The 5,747-nt window shown below is 45.9% G+C and overlaps 1 protein-coding gene across 1 annotated transcript in view; it reads right to left on the reverse strand.

Annotated features, from left to right (window-relative positions):
- The window catches only part of TJAP1 (tight junction associated protein 1), a 39,809-nt gene extending 35,020 nt beyond the window's left edge, over positions 1–4,789 (reverse strand). The window contains exon 1 of the mRNA XM_009283771.2: positions 4,714–4,789. The gene's annotated coding sequence lies outside the window, so the exon portion shown is untranslated. The remainder of the gene's footprint in view (positions 1–4,713) is intronic.
- Positions 4,790–5,747: the final 958 nt, after the last annotated feature.

The raw sequence follows: 5,747 nt of genomic DNA on the forward strand, positions 1-5,747 counted from the left end.
ACACCTTCCTCCACAACAATTACCTAATTATTATCTTGGGAAAATAACTTATATTCTTGCCTAAGGCTTTTTATGAGCCTAAGTATAATTCCCCAGTAGTTAGAGAAACTACTTCATCTGTCCCTTTTGATTTCAGAACCATTTGTGCATGAGTGTTACATTAATGAGGCTGGACAGCTGAGACTTTAAACACAAGAGTAAGAAAATCCAGTTATGACTCCTACAACATTGCCAAAGCCAGCTTTATCGCAGAGCCAAAATACAAATATAGAACTCAACCAAAGACACAGTAGTCACTGTGGGACTCTCAGTTCTGCATTTGCTGACCCCTAGAAATCAGAAGTTTAAACCAGTTCTCTCTTGCCACTAGCAGCAGGTCAGATCCTCTGTGCCTAAAAACCAGCCTAACCCTTGCAGGAAACATCACTTTCCAATCCTGGCCCATTTCACTTTCTCAGCATCACAAAACTTCTATGAAAGTCAGTAACCCTTTACTCACAGCCGTTACACCTGCCACAAAAGGGTTACATCGTGCCCTAAAGCACAGATTGTTCCCAGAACAGCCCATAGGGAGGGTATCCATACAGGGATCTCAAGGTTTGCATGACCTGCTCCTAGCTCTGAAAATCCCCACGCACACTCTTTCCTTCAGGAGTTCCCCTTGCATTTAGGCAGACATTACAAACAAACACCTTTATATACATATATCCATACCACTGCCACTTACCTTTATCCATCAAATTGATCATATGCCTACTTGACCAAGCAGCACTGATGATTCTCTTGATCCTCAACACAGATTGGACATGAGCACAGGACATAGACTGTGTCTTCCCAGACACTAGTACATTGAGGCTCATGCTACAACATACCGGATCTCACTTGAACAGCTTTAAAGCCCTTCCTTTCAGCCGCCTTCCGGACTAAAGTCCACTACAAGACTGCAACGTGGAGAGGCCAAACTCCACACATTCTTTTCACTCTTACAAGTAAAGGCAAGAAGCACAAAGCGCTCTGCCTGACCACTCGGCATGAAGAGACAATACTTACATGTCTTCACATTCATGAATAAAACAATCTTCATCTATGAGCTGCACTATCTTTCCAAGGACCCTACTCTCCTCCAGCTTAAAATCCTCAACTACTAGGCCTAATCAGAGCAACTGGAGTGCTTTGTGGGTTTGTGTTTTTCGGTTAGCGGGGGTTTTTTCCCTAATGCAGTATCACAAAAAAGAAAGGTTAGTGGGCAACCTAACACAGCAAATAAGTATGATTCAATACCTTACCTCTGACACAGGCCAATACAAGGTGGTTTAGAAGATGGAGCAAGAAGCCCCAGTGGACAATTATGGAACAAACTGCCCTTTCTTCAAACCTTTACCTGCTAGAGATGGGTTATGTCTGAAAAATACACCTTCTAAAACGAGTTCTTTAGCTAAAGCAAGTCTGAACATTTCCACTCATAAGTGCTTGATCTTTTCCAAATCCTGCTCAGCTCTTAGCCTCAGTGCTATTATGTGGTAGTGAATTTCCACAGATTAGACATCATGTGAAAATACTTTAAAATCATTATTCAGTTTGATGCCTATCAGTTTCACTGAATTGCGTTCACCTCAACTGAAGAATACATTCCAGCTCCTTCACCTCTGCACAGCAGTCTTCTTCAGGCTTGGCACCCAGCATTGTTGAAAAGCAGAGGAAAACTGAGCCCACCCAAGTGATGCTTATCCTGCATTCCAACCATTGCAATGCTATTCTCACAATCCTACACAGCCTTCCACGCCATTTCCTTCCTAAGCACAGCTCCCAGGAGGATATTCCAGAGAGGGTGTCTCATGTCATTCCAAATATGAGACAGCCTGCAAGCTGCAGCTCTTGGCCCTCTCTGGCTGAGCATATTAGCAATAAGACCATACATGAACATCCTGACAATAAGCAAACAATTTCCGAGTCTGGAACAAACAAGGGGGCAAAAAACAGAACAGATTAATTTAAGTCAAAAAGATTCAGCCAGATAAGGCATTACAAGCCATGGAAACAAGCAAACCACTCCTGGGAAGGAAAGAAAGGGGGGGGTCTCAGAGTGCCCACTTGCTTTAAACAAGCCAGAGCCTGACTTGCACTCTATAGCAATTTCACCATGCTACAGAATACGCAGGACAGTGGATCACACAGGGGTCTGCTTCATCTTGAAGTCACGGCTTAGAATATCCTTTTCATTTCTCCTGCACCGAGCTTTACTAAAGCATTCAACACCACGGTATCCAAGCATCTTATAGACACTTACAGATTCTTCCTCAAATCCCCAATAAGATGGGCGTTAATCATATTTTGCAACCAAAGAATGAAGAGCAAGAAACAGTAATGATCTGAACATGTTCACACAATAAACCTGTGGCAGAAATTAGGCATCCTACATTGCAGTTCAGAATTCTGATCGCAGGGTCATCCTTCCCCTCCAACCAGCTGTAAAGGTACTTCAATTCTAAAAAGTAACATTATTCCTAGTACAGCTACAGACCCAGCCAATCTAGATCTAAGGAAAAGCCCTCAGGTAGTGGAACTGGCAGGGAAACAGGATGGACGATTTCATGCCCTAAGGCATTAGCCCTGTTTGCATAGATTATGCACATAGTTCCTTTGCAGTCCTGTGTAAAATGAATTTCAGAGAGGACCATATTTACCCAGTTACTAGTGACTTGGCAATACACACAGCTAGCACAAATGCCACAAGCACTCACTCTCTCCATAGCTCAGGGTGTCATACAAAAAGGAGATATCTTCCCAACCAAAGCCTTCAAGCAAGGAGATGAACGTATCTAGCTTCAGGACCTTAAATTTACTCGCAAAGCATCAACCAAGTTGAACAGCCAAGAAAATCTGCTCTATTATGACAATTCCAGTTCTTGACAACTCCAGTCAAAAGAGCAGAGATGAGTCAAAAAGGTGTCAAGCCAGATCCTCATTTCTTAGTGGAGGAATCCTGCCCTCAATCTGTATCACATGCAGGCTCATTTGAGACCCCTACCTGTTATGTTTCTCCCAGCAACATGAAAGGCAGAGGGTTATTAGCCACTACTACATTATTCTTGTCACACTGTGCTGTAAAAGCTAGGCCCTTGCTAACAAGGATACAACACGGTTAATTTGTTATGATCTAACCTCCAGAATTATTTCTCGGGACTATGCTATAGAAGTAGTGACACATGGAAATCTCAGAGAGTCCAGCTTTCAGTGGATCCTCCAGAAAACAGCAGACATTTTAACAGGTTAGAGAGCTCACCTTCAGAAAAATCATCAGCCTATAGGACTCATAAGCATCAAGTCTACTTCAAACAACTACCAAAAAATACAGTCACATTTTACCGAAACTTGTTTATTTTGCTATTGCTCAAACAGCTTGGCTTTCTTCACCTTTCTAAAAGCACTTTATATGCCACACCAGCTGCCACAAACCTTTTCTCCAAGCCAGCTCTGGTACCATTCACACCAGCACGTTGACCAAAAATCACTCGTTGTCCCATCTCACTTTATTTATCCTGCTCTGGGACAAAAAGGGGGCAAAGGACTATATCTCTTTCAAAGCTACAGTCTATTTCCCATGCATACTATGCCACGTGATTGTACTTAGAGTGGATGGCAGAGATAAGAATTCAGGGTTTGAAAGCCGCAAAGCAAGTGACTTAGCAGCAGCCAACGAACTACTTGAAATGGATTGGAAAAGAATGCAAGGTCATCTTTGGTTCAGAAAGCTGGTCTGAGGAGGCAACAGGTCTTGGCACGTAACTCATCCCCTCCTGACCCAATGCCTTGTTAATATTAAAGATGGAGATAGCCACGGGCTGCACTTTGGAACTCCGCTGGCCCTGCTGAAATGCATTCCCATGATTTCAAGAGCACTGGGTGCCTGGGAAGGGATGAAAAGCCAAAAGCTTCTGATACTACAGCTAAGATCTGCTAGCTTAAATGCTGATTTAACATCCAGAAGTTGAAACACACCATATGCAAAGCACTGTTGGGATACATATGCTTTCTGCAGTGATTCACTAAAAAGTGAAGAAAAGAGAAAGGAGTTGTACTAAAAGTGATTTGACAAGTAACTGAAAGGTATGAACAACTCAAAGGACCCCATTGCTGGGTACCAAATAGCTGCCCCTCTAAACTGGATCTCAACAGTGAGGTCAGGAGAGGACAGAAAGGCCAGTGGTACACCTGCACCACCCATCAGGGGATCAGTTAAAATACAGGTGGAAAAAACAACGTGGTAGAAGAAATAACCGAACAGAACAGAGGATCACTAGAATTACCTAACTTTGGCATCGCAATTATTGCAAGAGCACGATCATTGGAAAGGATTTTATTGGGATTCTGACTGGGTAGACCTCTTGTGATTACACAGAGAACACAGCTACTTCAGCACTGACAGAACAGACTTTAGACTGCTTCTCTGGATGGCGTGTAAAGAGCACTGGCTTACGTCTTTAATTGAGCTTTTCTTCCCAGGGCCTCTTACTGAATTCTTCAGGGTCACTCCCATTTCATTGACACCCCTAGCCTCTCAATTCAGGCAATGGAGGCCTACTATGATGCAGAGAACACCACAGAGAGGGACAGTTTTTCAGGTATGTTGTTCACATACTCTCAAAAAATTGAAGTAGTGGGACCAAAACAACACAGTCTGACTCAGCATCAGCTCATTCCTGGCTTTCTTACCTGCCGTCTGATGCTTCAAGAAGGATTCATTGCTTCCTCTTACGTAAGCCCTTTATCCCAGTTTCTTCTCTGAATCTGTAAAACAGAGATGCATACCTCTAAAAAGCTTTCTCTGGCACAGAACTATCTACGTTTGATGGATGATTCTTTTCAGGACAACCTCCACCTGGCATCTCTTAGATCTAGGTCATTCTCAGCGTTGCCAGACTTGCATATCGTTTGCACACCCTGATGCCTACCAATGCAATCTCCTGCCCATCTAAAAATCCGTTTATTAGCACTCAATCTTTTACTCTGCTCCATGCAGCGTGCTCAAGCCCAGAGCCAGATGCAGTTCAGTATTTCTCATTCACTGTTTTTTCTTTAAAGTCTTCCCATGTTCCCAGGCGCTGCTCACGAATTCTATAGTAGGAAGCATCCCTTGTACCAGAGAGGGTGTCCAGGCTGGTAGAGAATTTCCCATTCCCCCCTGCCAGGCTTGGCACCAGGGGAGTGCTGCTCCCTCCCTTCCAACTCTGCCTCTGTCAGTTATACTCTGGTTCCTTAACACACACATGCTGGCCCAGACTTGTTCCACTTTGCAGCTCCTACTCCAGCAACGCTCCCTGCACAGCTACTGCTTTCTCATCCCCCACACCACCTACCTCTCCATCACCCAGACAAGGCTACACCCTGCATGGACCCGGTTCGGCCTGCCACTTCCGTGCCCGCTCTGCTCCCTGCCACAGGTCTTCCCCCCGGAGGGAGAGCTCCCCAGTGCCCTGATGGCCGAGGCGGTGGCACTACCACCCTCCCCCACGGGAACGGCCCCCTACCCGGGGCCGAGGATGTGGCCCTACCACCCTCCCGCACCCGGCCGCCACCCGCCGCCCGGCTGACTCCCCCTGCCCATGGTGCGACCCGCCCGGACCCGCTGTCCTCGGGGGACTCGACACCTCCTCCCGGCCCCGGGCCACACACTGAGACAGAGAGAGCCCCCCGCTCGCAGGGGGCCGGCCCGAAGCCCGCCCGGGAAGGCCGGCGAGGCCCGGGGG

The sequence above is a fragment of the Aptenodytes forsteri genome, unplaced genomic scaffold, assembly GCF_000699145.1.
Source record: "Aptenodytes forsteri isolate BGI_AS27 unplaced genomic scaffold, ASM69914v1 Scaffold309, whole genome shotgun sequence".
NCBI classification, from domain to species: domain Eukaryota; kingdom Metazoa; phylum Chordata; class Aves; order Sphenisciformes; family Spheniscidae; genus Aptenodytes; species Aptenodytes forsteri.